The sequence below is a fragment of the Pleurodeles waltl genome, chromosome 3_1, assembly GCF_031143425.1.
Source record: "Pleurodeles waltl isolate 20211129_DDA chromosome 3_1, aPleWal1.hap1.20221129, whole genome shotgun sequence".
NCBI lineage: Eukaryota > Metazoa > Chordata > Amphibia > Caudata > Salamandridae > Pleurodeles > Pleurodeles waltl.
The window spans coordinates 557,932,102-557,952,681 of NC_090440.1; the positions used below are offsets into that span (position 1 = coordinate 557,932,102).

Genomic DNA, 20,580 nt, shown 5'->3' on the forward strand with positions numbered 1-20,580 from the left:
ATAATGATAATATGGTGAGCCCCTCCCCCAGAGTACAGAGGTGCATATTTTGCAAACAGTCCCACCACCCAGCTCCTGTGAAGGACCTTGTTATAGCCAAGCAGCACCAGCATGGTTCAGGTTCCTTAGGACTTGTTAAGAATATAATTTATAATCAAATGAACCTTACGTTATTATTGCTTTATCATGAGGTGGAATCAGGCTAAAATTCATATAAGCTACCATTGTCTGCCTGCAACAAGGTCACGAGTCTTATAGCTATAACATAATGCCACCTCAACAGTCGGCCCACAAGTTTGACCATCATTCATCCACAGTCCGCTCTTGGAATACTCTTCAACAGAGATGTGATTACTGTTAGATGATAATGTGAAATAAATGCCTGACATCAGCCTGCCAGTATATTGTGTAGCAACTGGACATTTGAGTGTTTTAAACTTCCCTAGATGTGGCAGGCAATGTCTATGCTATGCGCTAAAATATGTTTCCTATATGATAGAACATTTCTAAAGCATTACAAGCTTGTGTCCTTTTGGATGCTTCATTGTTACTGACCTCATTAACAGACCAGTCTCTAAAGGTACTCAAGTTCAGATTATACTCAGGGTTACGCGATTCCTATGCTGTCTCTCACTTACATTGATTCCAGTGAGTATGGGTGATCCTGAGCTGGCTTCTAAATGAGACACTACCTAGGCTCTGTCAAGCCAACAACTCTTCTCCGAGTATTTGTATCTTAATCAATCCTATTGTTCAATCCATTGACACTGGATTCCGAAGAGGCCCCTGTGCTAGCAAACTCGTCATACAGGCCTGCGAATGCTCACACAATGATAGCTGCCAGTAAAAGGAGCAGTGAGCTTGCACAACTAGGTAAGATTATTCAAAGCTTGCAACTCTAAGACCTCCTAAAGATTGGGGTAGAATCAATGTTTAGTTTACTTGTGCACCTGCCTAAAAATCAACATCGATTGCATGCTACTGAGGCCAACAAATTACTTTTTAGTAGTGGGGATGAGAATATTCCTATATTTTGCTTTTTTATCCATTGTGGGTGGATGATGCAAATCTCATGGAAAGGTAGGTGTCACACTGTGGTAGTAACTGCATACCATAAAAAAAACTATCCATCCCTACTAGTCACCAGCACATCATTTGAACTTAGAACCTGTGCATCAGTCCAGACAAGACACATTGCCAGGAACATCTGATGGGTTCCATTTCAGAAGCGGGGAAGGCTGGTAAGATAGTTGGCAAAATGTAGATCTGCATCAAATTAAAAGCAACAACTGAATATTGGCTACCAAAATATATATATATATATATATTGCACACTTTCTCCCTTAAATTCTAAGAAACCCTTCAATGAACAATAACGTTGAAAAAACGTGAAACAAACATGAATTTATAGCACTTGGCAGACTATATACGTTGAACTAAAAGAGCATTCATAGAATAGAGGAGAAGTATTGTATAACCTATTCATGTCGGTAGGTAAATGATTCTAAGTCACAAACAGGCAAAAAAATAAATGTTTAATAGCATGACAAGATAAAATAATTAACAGTAATTAACAGTGATCAGATGATTATATGGTAAATGTAACTGACAATTGTAACAAAAACGGTTCTTTCACAGTATATGGTGATAGTGAACATGATGATTGGAGTATATAAACAGAGCCAAAATGGCGATCCACAGGTTGATGAAGGCGGCAACGCCGAAACGCGTCCCTGTAGGCGAATAAAACATTGGAACTCGCTTTGTTCGTGGAGTGCTGTCTTTTCCTAAAACACAGGAGAAAGTGTGCAATTTAATACGCGGTGGTGCGCATATCTTGACTAGCACCTTTGACGTTCAGGTGCGGAAAGGAAACGCCATATTCAAGTGTATATATATATATATACACACACACACACACACTCACACACACACACACACATTTCATGCCTCTTTTTAGATTTTAGCTCCAATTCCATCCATTTTTATACAACTTTCATTTATTCCAAACATTTTCATTGAAATTGTAGAAAGTAACTAGACACGTATCATCCAACACATAATATTTCAGGAAGTTAGTCAATGTCTCAGATCGTGGCAATTTGATGAATTCACAGTGAAATAGAACCTGGCTTCATTTATCAATAGTTTAGAAAACAACAATCAGCAGAAGTCACAACAGACACTTTAAAGAAATATTGCACATTATAGAAGCGATTATTCCCACCCACTTCCTATTATTTTTGACTGTGCCACAAATGGTGTAGCTCATGTGAGTGCATTCCTAACCCACGTTCCTCATGGCAGTCTTCCAGGACCTGACAAAAGTATACATGTGAGGGGAAGATTCTTGACACATGTCCAATGCAGCAATGTCAAGTATCTAGCCTCACTAAGCACGTATCTGTCCACCCTTATCAATGAGTTTTGCTATGATGTAAGTGCCCTCTTGTTCACCAACACTATGTGGGACGCTCAGTAATATTTGCGTAAGTTAGAAACTGTGATCCCCCAATCATTTACTGCCCGGGTCAGCATTTCTTAGGTTATGCGAGGAGGACGCCCATACCAGAAGGACCCATTCTTTTACCATGACATTGATCCTTCGAAAAAATGAATCTGGCACCCAAACGGGCACATTTTGGAGCAAATTGAAACGTAAGGCCGAAGACCATTTTATGCAGCACTGCCCACGAAAGGTATGAAAAAGGGAGCGTCCTCCAGTGCTTCACATCATCTCATAAGGCATCCAAGGCTTTAAGAAATTTAGCTTTGTGAAATACGTCAATTTCTTGTGTGCCATGTGTACCCAGACATTTAAACTCTTCAGGGCTCAAGGGCAAGGAATTGTGATGCATCTGATCTCAAACTGCTATAGAAGTAAGACCAACTTGCGCCAGTTAATGGCAATTCCTGCATATTTGCCAAATGTGTGGAATATCTGCAAAACCTTATGATTCGAGGTCTCAAGATTTGTAATAAGCAACCATATATCATCTGCGTACAAGGATATAAGATCATCACTTTGGGAGCTCTAATCAACTCCTTTTAATGGAGCATCCTATCTCATTCTTCATGGTAATGGCTTCAGGGTGACGAGCATTGATGAGAGGGAACAACCCCTTCTAAAGCCCTGTTCCAAGGGGAGTTCATATACACTCACCCTGACCTTAGGTACTGCATATATAATTGTCACCCAAGCCTGGATGCGGGTGAGAACGTACACGAAAGAGCCAGGATGAGGAATGGAGAGTTATACAGATCTCACAATATCATGCTTCATGCATGAGAGCTATCCTTCCGTTTACCCAGACCTCAAATAAAAGTCGTATCCACTCTTGTTGCAGAGTCCTAACCTAACAAAAGCTTACAATGTTCGGACACTAAAACAAACTATCTTTTTCTTTAAATACTAGTTGTATTCAATTAACAGTAGTCAGTCTCCATACACCACTTTGCACTTCCATTTTCTGGAAAACAGAGATTTTGCTGTCAAATATTAATCTTTCCTTTCAGTAAGTAAAATGAATTTAGTGACACATTCTGTTTGCCTTTTTTAGCACGAACTATCATTTACTCCTTCTTAACATAGACAGATACTCCCAAATACACCCTCGTATCGTCAGTACCATTATTAAATGACCATCAAGTTGCCATATGCCAGGAATGAGAAGCTCATCTAGCTCACGTTTTTAAATTGCACTGTGGCACTTCTAGTCCTGCATTAGGAATTGGCACAAACAGAAGTACAAGTGCCAGAATACTAAATTGGAGCCACATCAGGTAAAGTATTAATAGTTCAACCTGAACATCCTGTGGCAGTGAGTGTGAATGTTTCACGAGTCCTCCACACATTTTGAGGAGAATGGAGATGTGAAGATCGGTCAGCATATAAGGAGCCAGGCAGAACAAATGCTTCAGCCAATCTACATGAGAAGGAGAAATCAGGTGTGTTTACTATTTTACAATGTTGTTGTCTTTCACTTGTGGACAGTACCTGGCGCCCAAAGCTCTCAAGTTTCCCAGTTCCATGCTTGCTTGCTTAGGTTAGCTAATCCGAGACTTATCTTTGAATTCTGGGACTTGTCCAGATGTTTTGATTGGTTAAACTTGACTAAAAAGTCCCAAAATGCAAAGAAAAAACCTCTGGATTAGATAAGGTAATCATGCATGGAATTGGGTAACTTGAGAGTTCTGGACTCCGTGCCCCAGTGTCGGAGTATCAGTAACCAACACAAAGCAGCACATGACACAAGAATCACAAGCGCTACAAACTTCATTCACAATTAGAGATCAGGTACAACTTTTGTGGAAGTTGTGGTATCTTCCTATTTAGAAACAAAAGGGGCATATCATGGGCAGCGCAGTGCAACCTCCCCTTTCTCATAAACAGGGGCAATATAGACAGAGCACAGTTCAAGTTAGTTATACACAGATAGGATGCAGGGAGGCCACCTCGCTGAATGCTAACATAGCATGTTTTGGTTATTGTAGTCCCGGTTTGCTTCTATTTACCATATTGCTCTACATCAGCTGATGCCATTGATCTGTAGGTTATATTTTCAGAACTTGAAAAAATGTTCATGATGACACGGAGTCAAATGGCCACCCTAACAAACGTAGCACTAGTGGCGTGAGTGCAAGCTCACCTCATACCTCGTATATGTTTAACAGCAGTCGAGCTGCCCTCACACACGACAGGCACAACATCGGTGAAAGCAGAACAAGCATGCCTCATTTAAAATATCTTCCACTTGGGAAGCTGCCTGCAAGCGAACACCACATAAAGCACAACAGGTACACCCAGCCTTACCACGTTTCCCTGGCCCATGTGTGATGTGTTGCACCAGTCCATGTTTTTCCCTTTGAATTCTGGGCCTTAAAGTCTTATTTATTTCATTATAAAACAGGACTGCAGGTCCCAGAATTTAAAGGAAAAAAACTAGAATGGATCAGCAGGTCACACATGGGAATACACAACTCTGGGAGCATCAGTGCAGGTGTAACAGACTCAGCAGCCGGTTCCCTAGGAAACATAACAGAGCCCTGTTACCTGCATGGGACTTAGAGATGTCTTCAGTATGTGTATCATATCATACACATAAAGAAGAAAACTAATTGACCAACTCCTCATCAGTATATTGGTTCACTTGCGAGAATTTAAATGTGGTTGTAGAAACCAACTTTTTAACCAGGAGAAAAATGTCATCAGTCGACTGGTTATGCCTTCTTCCTCCCAATACCTGGGATTTGGCATCATGAGATCAGCATGAACATTCACATCACAAAGGACATGAATAGCTTAAAAACGGGGTAAGTGACGACTGTATTTAATGATATTTCTGAGAGTACCAGAAATTCAAAGACAGAGACCTCCACCTCAAACAGTGACAAACTGGAGATTTGAGGGGTTTAGCAACCCTTTCTCCCATACACACAGAAATAATCGGATGAGGGTGGCTTCTGGTATTTTTGTAGGATGAATCTTTTTTTTAAACAACAATACATCTCAATATGAAGTATAGTTCATGGACACTAATTGGCAGTTTGTGATAGGAAGATACTCCAAATCCAAGACCAGAAATCAATCTGTTTCAGTTTATTTCATCACCTAGGATTCAGAGGCAAATGTAATGAATGTATAAATACAAAAAAAAACTGCATGTGAGTTTCCCAGCTGCTGCTACCACGGGATGAGGCCTTGTTGATGGCTACCATCTACACTGTGGTCACACTACTCCACTCTTGCATCAGAACTCAGAATTTACACTTAGCAACATGCTCTTTGATGACTAGCTGTGCTTTAAAGAGGAAAGCCCGTTCAGGTACAGAGTAACTGCACTTCTTTGATTTGAAAGGCAGACTACATGTATTTCTCATTAGAGGTTTAATACATTTATTAGGAGAGCCCTGACTCTTCTCTGGAGGAAGCAGGTCCTCTGGTATTGTGAGCGTCTGCATTTCTATGTTTACATTTCAAGCACTGCCAATTGCCCTTTCCTATGCAGCTCAGAGGATAATGTGCAAGTAATATTTCAGTGCACCATGAGTGCTGCTTACGGACCTCTGAGTGCCTAGAAACTTTCACGCAACACTTTCAGTAAAAGCCATTCTGTAATTGACTAATTGCCGAATCAAACAAGGACGAAATCCGAACCTGTCACCTCCTTCTCTCCAACAATTACAGTAGATAGAAATCCCAGGTCATGAGCCAGGAAGGCAACTACTTCAGTACTCTTTCCGGGTGCCTTCGTAGCTGTTACTGGTGCAGTCAGGTCCAGGACACTCCCACTTCTAGGATCCAGTACCTTTGCACCAGCTGCACCACTGATAGCTACGCCCGGATGGGCCGAACAATCCACCTATTGGGTGCAAGTATCCAGATGCACAGCAGCGAGCTGTCTGAGCGCAGAGGTGGGAGTATGTGTCTCAGAAGACCAACTGTTTAATGGAGATCTTGCACAAAGCAAGGCATCTGTTGGAGGCCTTTCAGAAGCCCTTCCCTTTGTGAGATGAAAGGCTCTCTGAAGCCCAGGCATGGGATTGAGGCTCTTAAATGTCCACAACTGGGGTGGGAGGCTCTAAGAGGGTCAGGTATGGGAGGAAGGGCCCTTCTAGTATCTGACGTTGGATGGAGGGCTCTTGCAGGGTCAGATGTAGGATTGAAAGCTCTCCCAGAGCTCTCTAAGGGCCACATATTGGAGCAACTGCACTCTTCAAGGCATATATTGGAGGCTTCTCAGGGGACCTCACTTGAAATGTAGGGTTTCATGAGAGCCCGGACTGAGAATGAAGACTCTTCAAGGGCCACTTGTGTGATGGAGGACTCTTTAAGGGTCAGTAGCGGGGAGGAGGACTCGCCTTGGGCAAGACCTGGAATTAAGGATTAAGGATGATGTATTTGTAGAAATGGTTCTCATCTTCGAGGTTCCTTGGCTTACTGTTTGTGCTCTATCTCCAGGGGTCTAAGGGGTCAGCCTCCTAGAGACACGTTTCCCCAATATCAAAATTGGAAGAAAGATCAAGTTTTAGTATTTTCTCAATTTCTTCCCTTAACCTTATGATCTCGACCTTTTACCTCGAACATCTTTTGCCTTAAGATAAGAATCAAAAAGGGATGTAATTCAATTTTATAATTGTATAAGCGTTTGCACTGCGGCCTTCCTACCTGAAGTGAAGGGAACATGTCTCTTTGTTTGCTCGCTCAGGCAGAAACTCAAGGTCACCATGAGCTCCCTCAGCAGCTTCATATGGGCTGCGTTCGTCTGTTACTGGAACGAGGGCAGGGCCGCAAGGAAGACTGAAATTTGCACGTTGGGCACTCTGCAGTCTAAACGCATCAATGGGAAAGTCCCATATAAAGCACAAATCTCCCTTGGGTAATGCAGGTCAGGACCAGCTATGGAGGGAAGGTTTTTTTCATAGTGTTCTATTGGCAGTAGCAGTGTCGGCGGCCACTGAACGGGGGTCGTGGGGTTGGACAGGGCGCAATGGGACGGGGGGAGATTTAAAAAATAATAATTAAAAAAAGCAAAAACACTTACCTTTGAGGGGAGACACGTTTGTCTCCCCTCCGTCCTCTTCCTCTTCCCGGCTACACAGGCTCCCAGCGAATCACAACGCTGTTGTTACCAGCATGACAGCAGCGTTGTGATTGGTCTGAGCGACCTGCTTTGGCGCTCAGACTAGGAATGGGAGCTTGGGCATGTTCTCCATTCTGCTGTGCCATACAGCCGGGTAGGGAACATACAAAGTGCACGTCAGTCCTCATGAAGTCCTTCTTTATTTGGTGGCGGTGTGATCATATTCCTATGCATGTAGAACGTGTCTCCAAAATCGGCGATAAAGGTGCTCTGAGGGTCCTTTTAGTGAGCTGTCCAACTTCCTGGGGAAATGGTGGGGGAGACGCTGCATATCACTAATGTTTACGGGGTGGGCCAGAAGGGCAGGTCTTCTATGCCATTTTACATACTTGTAGTTTTTAAAAGGGATAACACAATCCTTGGTCTCAGCAGCAGATGACACGAAAGAACCCACTTGTGACAGTCACTACATGAAGTATTGCACTTGAAAAGAGCAAGAATGCGAACACCTCCATCAACAATTACAGATAACTTTTCACGGAGGAAATCCAAATAAAGTACACTTCGTTTGCCTTAACCATGTGTATTATATTTGGATGATTAGTACTTCACAAAAATGAAGATTCAACTTAGGCACCTGCTTTGTTTAAATCTGTAAGTACTTTCCTTTGAGGTTTAATTTCTGTGAAATGAGCATTGTGCCACACAAATCCTGCCCTACATATTTATCTAATATAGGTACACAAGGCAGAATTATTGTTTTTACAATAAATGTTGGGGGCAGCGGGGGGAGCCTCAAGGTCCCTGCGGTCCCAGCTGGCTCCCTGTCTCCTGCGGGAGCCAGCATTGCTCCCTCTCACAGCTCCCGCCAAGCAAAAAAGCAAGCAGCTACCTTCTGTGGGTCGGCTCCTCAGGAGGTAGCAGGAGCCAGCCCTAGGGGATAGTGGTTTCCAGGGACATATATGGCTCCAGGAGGGGGCTGCACGGCCCCCTCTTTGATTTAAAAAGTGTAATTGGCCCCAGGAGGTGGTGGTTTCTAGGCCTGGGGGGTCCGCACTGACCCCTCTTTAAATGTCATTGTAGCTCCATGGAGGTGGTGGTTCCTTGGGCCCGGGGTGCAGAGGGAGGGGCATGCGCCCCCCAAAAAATATGTATTATGTAGCCCCGGAGAGGTGGTGGTCCCCAGGTTCACGGGGAGGTCCGTGGGGCTCCCCCATATATTTACTAAATATACACCAGGGGAGGTGGTGGTCCCCAGAACCTGGGAGGGTCCACATGTCCCCCCATTTCTATTTTGTAGCCCCAGGGAGGTGGTGGTCCCCTGGGGGTCTGCGCAGTCCCCTGAATATATATTAAATGTATCCCTGGGGAGGTGGTGGCCCGATGGGGTTTTAAAAGCCCTAGGGGGGGAGTTACAAGTGCCCCCACCTTACTTATTATGCTGTGCATTCCCCCAGAACCTGGCCTACCCAGGGGCCAACTTAATCAGAAGCGCTGGAGACTGCGCTTTTTTTTTGTGAATCTTCCCAAAAATCAGCAGATCCATCTGTGGATTTTGCCACAAACGTTTTGGGAAAAATACTTTTTTGCCTTGGCGGTGTCCCACGGGGAACCCAGGACCAAGGCTAGGGGTTAGGGTATTCATACCCTGCCCCCTTTTCTATTTTTTGTGTTTCTGTTTGTGACTTGGCTAAAAATGCCTGCCAACACTTCCTGATTAAAGTGTGGGAAGCCAATCAGATATCACCATGGGGACTGTTGGATCTGAGAAAGATCCGCCTCCCTAGATTTTTATATTTTTTTCCCTTTAATATCTCTAAAACTACTGAACAGATTTACGCTGTCACAAAAAGCACAATCTGCACACCAAGATCTAGCTTCCTGCTAAATTTAGTGTAATTCCATTCAGCGGTTCGGACTGTAGACGTGTCTGTAGACCCTTTGGAATTAGCATAGGAAACACACTTTTGTAACCCCTTTTTTCTCAGCCCCCGTGTGACAGATCGCCACAAAACTTTCCATGTGAAGCAAGACCCTATAGGACACTTTTTTTGGAAAAGGTCATGAAGATTCATTTAATGGTGCCAAAGATAAAGGACACTGAAATTGATAACTGATGTTATCAATGATTTGATAGAACAAGTCATGAGTGATGTAATATATTATTTAATAAGCAGTACATGACGAGGGTGCGAGTTATAGTTACTTTTCATCACCCTTGGCATCAGAAGAGGCTTCTTTGCCAGAACCACTGGACAAAAAAGTGAAATCATCAATTAAGAGATCATACACTGGGTCATATTTTTCAATTAGAGCTGGGTAATATGAAGCATATGCAGCCCAATCACTACTGAAAGACTTTGAAATGTTGTTTGACGCTATACAGAAAGATGATGACCTTTTTCCATTTCTGGGAATTATGAAACTGTTGGTCAATTTTGTTTCTGTTATTGTCTTTGATCTCTTATGGGGATCAGCAACAGCTGCAGTAGAGTCTGTAGCAGTCAGAAGACAGATGTGCCTGTGTAGGAAATTGGGGTATTAGTTGACAGGGATAAGCGCCCACCTCAAGTTAACAGTCATAATCCTTGTCATGGTGAACCCTCAAATGCACTATATAAACCTGAGCTCATCCTCCTGGTATCTACAGCACATAGCAGATAGGCTTAACTTAGGGGCAATGTGTAAACTATGTATGCAGTACTAAAACAGTAATAACGTTGAAACAATATAAAATCACAAAATGAGTGAAAAAAGAGCACAATTTAATAAACAAAATGACAAAAAGTGTAGAATGTGTGCCAGTGATATTTATTTTTAAAGTTTGAAGTAGAGACAGAGCCAAAAAGCACAAAGTGCTAATGGTGGTCAATTGTTGCAGTAGAACTGTACCTAGGCGTAATTTAACGCTGACTGCAATGGAGCATGGGTCAGATAAACCCACTGGGTCCTAGGCAAAATATTTTATCCACTGGCTTTAGTCCTTTAAGTCCCAATCCACTGAAGGACTACTCTTCTAAAGCCAACCTGGATTCCAGGGGAGGCACTTAGAGACTTATAGGGTAGCAGGCAGAGGCCAACAGGAGGGCCCTGTCCAAATCCTGTTGCCATTGGTGAGCTGAGCAATTGTAGGAAAAGGCTTCTTGTAGTTCTTGTAGCTTGTTGAGTCCCTATAGCTTTGAATGAATGAATGAGTAATAGGTTTTGTAATATGCACAGCTACTCGTAGAAGTGTCCTGGCGCGAGGATCGACACAGTAGCAGACCTGATGCAACCACATCACAACCTTAAAGAGCCAGGAGTTTAGAGATTTGCAATAGGACTGTTCATCTTCTAAGCTGCTCCTCTTGAGCTTGAACCGGTTCCAGGCTCCCACCACCAGATAGGAGAAGAAAGCACCTCCTTTTCTTCACCTTTTGTTCTTAGGGATCACAACAAATAAACTATTTGGGGGAGTGCAAAGTCCTCACAGGAAGGTACTGTGTAAATCTCTCAGTAAGATAATGTACACTGGAGCCATAATAGACCTTGTGTGCAAACGCGGCCAATGTCTTGAACAAAATCCTTTTTTTGACTGGCAGCCAATGCAAGGCAATAAGAAATAGGATCATGGCAAGGGTTTTTCAATAGCATTTGTGCTACACCATTCTGTTCCATCTACAGACAGTTAATGGGGGTTGCAGGTAAACCTAGGCAAAGCACATTTTCATAATTGTAACAGGAGGTCAGCCTTCTGACCCTTGCAGTTCAAGGTCCAGTCTTCAGGGCTCTTCTTAGGTCACAGACAGCAGGTCAAATCCTCTTCTGTTCTTCCACAGGTCCAGAAGTGATCTGAAGTGAGTGCCTAAAGGGCCACATTTATGCCTGTGTGAATAATCCCTGGTGACACTCTGATTAATGGGGTAAATGTTCCAGTGCTAACCCTACCAACTTTTTACATTTTCAAGACGGCAAAAGTCTTCGGACACAGTGCTAAGAGTATGTATATGTAAGAAGTAGACTATGGTAATCCTAGTGTCCTCCTACATCTGGCACTAAAATCCAGTTTCAGGCAGACCCTGTACCCCCAACAAACGCAGAGATAGATGTCTGGTAAAATCAAAGCAACCAGACCGTGAATACTCACAAAGTATTTTGCCATTCTGTTTCCCTCATTGAAGTGTGCCGCAGATGTTATATGTGAACCCAGAAGACCTGTCAACAAAGTCTATGACACCGTAATATCAAAGACAGTCCCACATGATTGGGGCTTGACTGATTGGCAGGACAATAGAAGGGTCCTGCCAAAGTGTTAACTAACACTTGCCTATGACTGGGAAGACCTGTTTGAAGTACGCCCAAGTGTCATATGAAACACCCCAGCAAACCTGTCACGCAGATGTGACTTTCAAGTTGGGCTTGACACTTTAATGCTAAAAAGGATGCTTCTATCCTCCAGTGAATATTTTGTCAGGTTCAGATTGGTCATTTCTGCCCATTCAGGTCAGCCCGTTGTTCGATACTGGGAGCAGTTCACTCCTCACCACAGGTGACATTTGGAAAGTGTTGAAAGGCCGTAAAAGCTTTAGGGAGGGCAAAGGTACTTTAAAAGTTACATTTACGTAATATTTAGAACAAAGACAACTTCAACATTGAATTGGATTTTTAACAACGATAAATAGGTGTTTCTTTTTTTTCTACCTAATCCCATTCCCACAATACAGGGTTAGTATTTAATATTACATCCGAGTGTTTTCCTATGTAACAGCCAAACCTGCTACAGAGAAAATAGCTTTGAGGGCATTTTCACTGTGAGAATAAGTTTAACATTACTCTTATAGTCCTACTTTTAAATATTATACACCATGACTTTATGGGCAATAAAACCTACTTGGGGAGACTTATAATATTCAAAAGGGTTAGATATGTCAAAAGGGGTTATTTTGAGAAGTTGATTATGCAGGTAAACCCTGCACAGACTAGTGGTGGCGGGCCTGCAGTCATGTTGTCAGTATAGTTGATGACATAATGGATGCTACTGTACCCATGTGACATTTAACTAACAGCCCCTGGGTACACCTTCGTACCATAAAGGTAAGTTAAAAATGGCAATGAGGAGTATACCATTTTGAAAGGAGGAGCACAAGCACTTTATCACCGGTTAGCGAGGATAGAGTAGACAGAGTTCATAGCCAGCAAGAATAGGCTTCAGCAAAAAGGCAAAAGAATGGGATGAACCTGCAGAAAGGGCAGATTTCCAACAGCCTGAGATTATGGAAATTGTATGGAAGACAATGTTACTTCTAGTACCATATACCATTTTTGGGGCATAAATTATTTTGGCCTGAATTTAAAAACAATCTAGTACAAAAGGTAGCAGATACAAGGAACCTAGTGAATCCTTTCAGGTCTTATGAAAAAAGAAACCGCTTATTCATAAATAAGAAGTTCCAGAAGAAGGGTCATGAATTTCATCCTGCTCTTTGTGGCCAATCACAGTAACCGGGGGTCTGAGCAGAATGGGAAATTTTGGCTGAAATCACAGTGAAAGAAAGAGAATCAAAGGCTCTGACTATTCACGTGCTTTTACGGTCGGCAAAAGGATTCAACTCTTTCACAGGTCATAACAGGCAAATGGGTTCTAGACATAATAAAAGATGGATATTTCATACAATTTCAAAATCATCCAGAAGAACAACAGTACAGGACCACGCCTATTGCAAAGGATCTGGCAAAGTCACAAGCTATTTTACAAGAAATTCAGGTTTTCTAATCAAACATTTAATAGTTCCAGTGCCTCAGGAACATAGAGATTAGGGCTTTTACTCAGTCCTGTTCTTCATTCCCAAACCAGGTCGATCATTTCAACCCATTCTAGATCTAAAAAAAACTGAACCTGTATGTGAGACACATACTATTCAGACCCCTTTCTCTGCAGACTGAGATCAAGGATAAATGCCTGGGTGGTTTCTGAACAATAGTCGATCTCCTGTGTGCATCTTTTCATATTTCCACGAACCTACAACATCATTGATTCCTGAGATTTGCAGTAGGGGAGGGTCATTACCAGTTTCAGGCCTTACAGTTCGGAATGTCCTTTGCCCCGAGAATCTTCACAAGGGTACTAGGTTCAGTGGCCACATCTTTACACTTGGAAAGTATTAAGATTGAACCATTTCTGGGTGAATGGCCTACATCTACTTTCTCCTCTTCAAAGACAGAATTGGTTATCCTGGAAGGTGTGCTCAAGAGTATAGGAATGTGATTTTATTTGAGTATTATGAAGTCAAATCTACAGTTAGAGAAAGAGAGAGAGTTCTTTGGAGCCCAGTTTCAGGTTGAAGTGGGCTATGCTTTTCTTCTGGAGACAGACTTGCATCTTTAAAAGGACAGCTGACATGTGACTACTGGTGCCACATGAAGGCCTTAGCTATTAGCCAGAGTTGATTTTCTTGTAGCAATCACATCCGATTAGGGGAGGTTATTTCCCTTGTAATTATTCTTCCCTGGTTAAGAATTCTCCATTACAAAATAATAATTAGCCTAGTGTAGGAAAGTACCATCTTGCCTGGCATGTTACCCCCATTTTTCACTGTATATATGTTGTTTTAGTTGTATGTGTCACTGGGACCCTGCCAGCCAGGGCCCCAGTGCTCATAAGTGTGCCTGAATGTGTTACCTGTGTTATGACTAACTGTCTCACTGAGGCTCTGCTATCCAGAACCTCAGTGGTTATGCTCTCTCATTTCTTTCAAATTGTCGTTAACAGGCTAGTGACCAATTTTACCAATTTACATTGGCATACTGGAACACCCTTATAATTCCCTAGTATATGGTACTGAGATATCCAGGGTATTGGGGTTCCAGGAGATCCCTATGGGCTGCAGCATTTCTTTTGCCACCCATAGGGAGCTCTGACAATCCTTACACAGGCCTGCCACTGCAGCCTGAGTGAAATAACGTCCACGCTATTTCACAGCCATTTACCACTGCACTTAAGTAACTTATAAGTCACCTATATGTCTAACCTTTACCTGGTAAAGGTTAGGTGCAAAGTTACTTAGTGTGAGGGCACCCTGGCACTAGCCAAGGTGCCCCCACATTGTTCAGGGCAAATTCCCCGGACTTTGTGAGTGTGGGGACACCATTACACGCCTGCACTACACATAGGTCACTATCTATGTGTAGCTTCACAATGGTAACTCCTAATATGGCCATGTAACATGTCTATGCTCATGGGATTGCCCCCTCTATGCCATCCTGGCATAGTTGGCACAATCCCATGATCCCAGTGGTCTGTAGCACAGACCCTGGTACTGCCAAACTGCCTTTTCAGGGGTTTCACTGCAGCTGCTGCTGCTGCCAACCCCTCAGACAGGTTTCTGCCCTCCTGGGGTCCAGCCAGGCTTGGCCCAGGATGGCAGAACAAAGGACTTCCTCTGAGAGAGGGTGTTACACCCTCTCCCTTTGGAAAATGGTGTGAAGGCAGGGGAGGAGTAGCCTCCCCGAGCCTCTGGAAATGCTTTCATGGGCACAGATGGTGCCCATTTCTGCATAAGCCAGTCTACACCGGTTCAGGGACCCCTCAGCCCTGCTCTGGCGCAAAACTGGACAAAGGAAAGGGGAGTGACCACTCCCCTGACCTGCACCTCCCCTGGGAGGTGCCCAGAGCTCCTCCAGTGTGCTCCAGACCTCTGCCATCTTGGAAACAGAGGTGCTGCTGGCACACTGGACTGCTCTGAGTGGCCAGGGCCAGCAGGTGATGTCAGAGACTCCTTCTGATAGGCTCCTTCAGGTGTTGCTAGCCTATCTTCTCTCCTAAGTAGCCAAACCCTCTTTTCTGGCTATTTAGGGTCTCTGCTTTGGGGATTTCCTTAGATAACGAATGCAAGAGCTCATCAGAGTTCCTCTGCATCTCTCTCTTCACCTTCTGCCAAGGAATCGACTGCTGACCGCGCTGGAAGCCTGCAAAACTGCAACAAAGTAGCAAAGACGACTACTGCAACTCTGTAACGCTGATCCTGCCGCCTTCTCGACTGTTTTCCTGGTGGTGCATGCTGTGGGGGTAGTCTGCCTCCTCTCTGCACTAGAAGCTCCGAAGAAATCTCCTGTGGGCCGACGGAATTGTCCCCCTGCAACCGCAGGCACCAAAGAACTGCATTACCGATACCCTGGGTCTCCTCTCAGCACGACGAGCGAGGTCCCTTGAATCCAGCAACTCTGTCCAAGGGACTCCCACAGTCCAGTGACTCTTCAGTCCAAGTTTGGTGGAGGTAAGTCCTTGCCTCCCGACGCTAGACTGCATTGCTGGGAACCGCGACTTTTGCAGCTACTCCGGCCTCTGTGCACTTCCGGTGGAAATCCTTTGTGCACAGCCAAGCCTGGGTCCACGGCACTCTAACCTGCATTGCACGACTTTCTAAGTTGTCCTCCGGCGGCGTGGGACTCCTTTGTGCAACTTTGGGTGAGCACCGTTTCACTCCTCTTTGTAGTGCCTGTTCCGGCACTTCTGCGGGTGCTGCCTGCTTCTGAGAGGGCTCCTTGTCTTGCTTGACCCCCCTCTGTCCCCAGACGCAATTGGCGACATCCTGGTCCCTCCAGGCCACAGCAGCATCCAAAAACCCTAACCGCACGATTTGCAGCTAGCAAGGCTTGTTGGCGGTCTTTCGGTGGGAAAACACTTCTGCACGACTCTCCACGGCGTGAGGGATCCATCCTCCAAAGGGAAAGTCTCTAGCCTTTGTCGTTCCTGCAGAATCCTCAGCATCTACTGTCCAGTAGCAGCTTCTTTGCACCCACAGCTGGCATTTCCTGGGCATCTGCCCATCTCCGACTTGCTTGTGACTTTTGGACTTGATCCCCTTGTTCCACAGGTATCCTCGACTGGAAATCCATCGTTGTTGCATTGCTGGTTTGTGTCTTTCCTGCAGAATTCCCCTATCACGACTCCTTTTGTCCTTTGGGGAACTTTAGTGCACTTTGCACTCACTTTTCAGGGTCTTGGGGTGGGCTATTTTTCTAACCCTTACTATTTTCTGATAGTCCCAGCGACCCTCTACAAGGTCACATAGGTTTGGGGTCCATTCGTGATTCGCATTCCACTTTTGGAGTATATGGTTTGTGTTGCCCCTATCCCTATGTGTCCCCATTGCATCCTATTGTAACTATACATTGTTTGCACTGTTTTCTAAGACTATACTGCATATTTTTGGTATTGTGTACCTATATCTTGTGTATATTTGCTATCCTCATACTGAGGGTACACTCTGAGATACTTTGGCATATTGTCATAAAAATAAAGTACCTTTATTTTTAGTATATCTGTGTATTGTGTTTTCTTATGATATTGTGCAAGTGACACTAGTGGTACTGTAGGAGCTTCACTCGTCTCCTAGTTCAGCCTAAGCTGCTCTGCTAAGCTACTATTATCTATCAGCCTATGCTGCTAGACACCCTATACACTAATAAGGGATAACTGGGCCTGGTGCAAGGTGTAAGTACCCCTAGGTAATCACTACAAGCCAGTCCAGCCTCCTACATTAGTTGTGCAGCGGTGGGATAAGTGCTTTGTAACTACTTACCACTATTGTCATTGTACTTTTGATAAGAGAAAAATACACAAAACAAGTTCAGTGTATGTACACCTAACCAAAAAGTTTTGCATTTCCTCTTTTCACTCTTTTCTAAGTGCTGAAAAGTACCTCTAAACTTTCTAAAAGTTTAAAAGGTTTTTTTCTGTCTTTCTAAAAGTTCTGAAAAACTTTTTCTCTCTTTTTCTATCACTTAAACACTGTCTAAAATGTCTGGCACAGGCCAAACTGTTGATCTGTCCAAACTTGCATATGATCACCTTAGCTGGAAAGGAGCAAGGAGTCTCTGCATAGAGAGAGGTTTGAGTGTAGGGAAGAATCCCCCCAGATAATTGTTGGTTAACATGCTTATAGAACAGGATAAGGCCAAAGGGGCCCACTCTGTTGAAAAAGTAGCTAATGGTTCACAATCTGATCCAGGTACTCCCCTAGAAAAAGATTCGGGAAAGAAACTTCCTAGCCTGCCCATTACTAGACAGCCTAGCATAGTTGGTACTGATGTAGATTCACACCATACTGATAGTGTTGTTTCACATCATAGCAAGAGTATTCCTTCTCACCATAGTAGAAGTGATGTTTCTGTTAACCAAGCTGTTAGGATGCCTTCTGTAAGGGATGGGTCTCCTTCTGTCCTTTCTCATCATACTTTGTTTCAAGGTATATCCCTCCCACCCACCCTGATGACAGATTGTTAGAAAGGGAGCTCAATAGATTGAGAGTGGAACAAACCAGACTGAAGCTCAAGAAGCAACAGCTGGATTTGGATAGACAGTCTTTAGAAGTAGAGAAGGAAAGACATAAACTGTGTTTAGAAACCCTTGGTGGCAGCAGCAGTATTCCCAATAGTCATCCTGCAAAAGAGCATGATTCTAGGAATCTGCACAAGATAGTTCCCCCTTATAAGGAGGGGGATGACATTAACAAGTGGTTTGCTGCACCTGAGAGGGCCTGTGTTGTACAGGATGTCCCTCAAAGGCAGTGGGCTATCATTTAGTGGAAAGGGTAGGGATAGGCTCCTTACTGTGAAAGAAAGTGAAGCCAATGATTTCAAAGTTCTTAAGAATGCACTCCTGGATGGTTATGGCTTAACCACTGAACAGTACAGGATGAAGTTCAGAGAGGCCAAAAAGGAGTCTTCACAAGACTGGGTTGATTTTGTTGACCATTCAGTGAAGGCCTTGGAGGGGTGGTTACATGGCAGTAAAGTTACTGATTATGAAAGCCTGTATAACTTGATCCTGAGAGAGCATATTCTTAATAATTGTGTGTCTGATTTGTTGCACCAGTACTTGGTGGACTCTGATCTGACCTCTCCCCAAGAATTGGGAAAGAAGGCAGACAAATGGGTCAGAACAAGGGTGAACCGAAAAGTTCATACAGGGGGTGACAAAGATGGCAATAAGAAGAAGGATGGTAAGTCTTCTGACAAGGGTGGGGACAAATCTAAAAATGAGTCTTCATCAGGCCCACAAAAACACTCTGGTGGGGGTGGTGGGCCCAAATCCTCTTCTAATCAAAACAAAGAAAATAAACCATGGTGCTATTTATGTAAAATAAAAGGCCATTGGACAACAGATCCCAGTTGTCAAAAGAAAAGCACCAAGCCTCCTACCACTACAACCCCTACTGCTACACCTAGTGTCCCTACTAATAGCAGTGGTGGTGGGAGCAAACCTACTAATAGCCAATCTAAGGGAGTAGCTGGGCTCACCTTTGGTAACTTAGTTGGGGTTGGTCTTGTTAGGGAGACCACAGAGGCTGTGTTAGTCTCTGAGGGGGCTATTGATTTAGCCACCTTAGTTGCTTGTCCCCTTAACATGGATAAGTACAAGCAACTACCTATAATAATAAATGGTGTTGAGGTTCAGGCCTACAGGGACAGAGGTGCCAGTGTCACAATGGTGATAGAGAAACTGGTCCACCCTGAACAACACCTACTTGGTCACCAGTACCAAGTAACCGATGCTCACAACAACACCCTTAGCCACCCCAACGCTGTTGTAAATCTCAACTGGGGGGGGGGGGTTTACTGGCCCAAAGAAAGTTATGGTTGCCTCAGATTTACCTGTAGACTGTCTATTAGGGAATGATTTAGAGACATCAGCTTGGGCAGAAGTGGAGTTGGAGGCTCATGCAGCAATGCTGGGCATTCCAGGGCATATTTTTGCTTTGACCAGGGCTCAGGCTAAAAAGCAAAAAGGACAGGGTGACTTGGATCCTGGAACAATGGACCAAGTGCTCCCTAAAGCTAGGGCTAGTAGAAGTAAAGCACTACCTACTACCCCTCCCTCTACAGTGGATTCTACTTCTGAGGAAGAAGAATTTCCACCCTGTGCAGAACCTACACCAGAGGAGCTGGAAGCAGACACTGCTGAGCTTTTGGGTGAAGGGGGGCCTGCCAGGGAGGAGCTGAGTGTGGCACAGCAGACCTGTCCCACACTAGAGGGTCTAAGACAGCAAGCTGTCAAACAAGCAAATGGGGATGTCAGTAACTCTCACAGAGTTTACTGGGAGGACAACCTCTTGTACACTGAAGCAAGGGATCCAAAACCTGGAGCTGCCAGGAGATTGGTGATTCCTCAGGAGTACAGAAAGTTCCTCCTAACTCTTGCTCACGACATTCCCCTAGCTGGACATTTGGGGCAAATGAAAACTTGGGACAGGCTTGTTCCCTTGTTTCATTGGCCTAGAATGTCAGAGGACACAAAAGATTTTTGTAAGTCCTGTGAAACCTGTCAAGCCAGTGGCAAGACTGGTGGCACTCCAAAGGCACCCCTTATTCCACTGCCTGTGGTTGGGGTTCCCTTTGAAAGGGTAGGGGTTGACATAGTTGCCCCCCTTGACCCTCCTACTGCTTCAGGCAATAGGTTTATCTTGGTGGTAGTGGACCATGCCACCAGATATCCTGAAGCAATTCCTCTAAGGACCACTACTGCTCCTGCAGTGGCAAAGGCCCTCCTGGGAATCTTTTCCAGGGTGGGCTTCCCAAAAGAGGTGGTATCAGACAGGGGAAGCAATTTCATGTCTGCTTACTTAAAGGCCATGTGGAAAGAGTGTGGGTGACATACAAGTTCACCACACCCTATCATCCACAAACAAATGGACTGGTGGAGAGATTTAACAAAACTCTCAAAGGCATGATTATGGGACTCCCTGAAAAACTCCGCAGGAGATGGGATATCCTTTTACCATGCCTCCTTTTTGCTTACAGGGAGGTACCCCAGAAAGGAGTGGGCTTCAGCCACTTTGAACTTCTTTTTGGTCACCCTGTGAGAGGTCCTCTAACACTTGTAAAGGAGGGTTGGGAACAACCTTTAAAAGCTCCTAAGCAAGACATAGTGGACTATGTACTTGGCCTAAGATCAAGAATGGCTGAGTACATGAAAAAGGCCAGTAAAAACCTTCAGGCCAGCCAAGAGCTCCAAAAG

At 44.2% G+C, this 20,580-nt stretch overlaps 1 protein-coding gene across 1 annotated transcript in view; it reads left to right on the forward strand.

The window, feature by feature from the left end:
- Positions 1–20,580, forward strand: part of ADAMTS7 (ADAM metallopeptidase with thrombospondin type 1 motif 7) — a 431,623-nt gene that overhangs the window by 184,523 nt on the left and 226,520 nt on the right. The window lies entirely within an intron of this gene.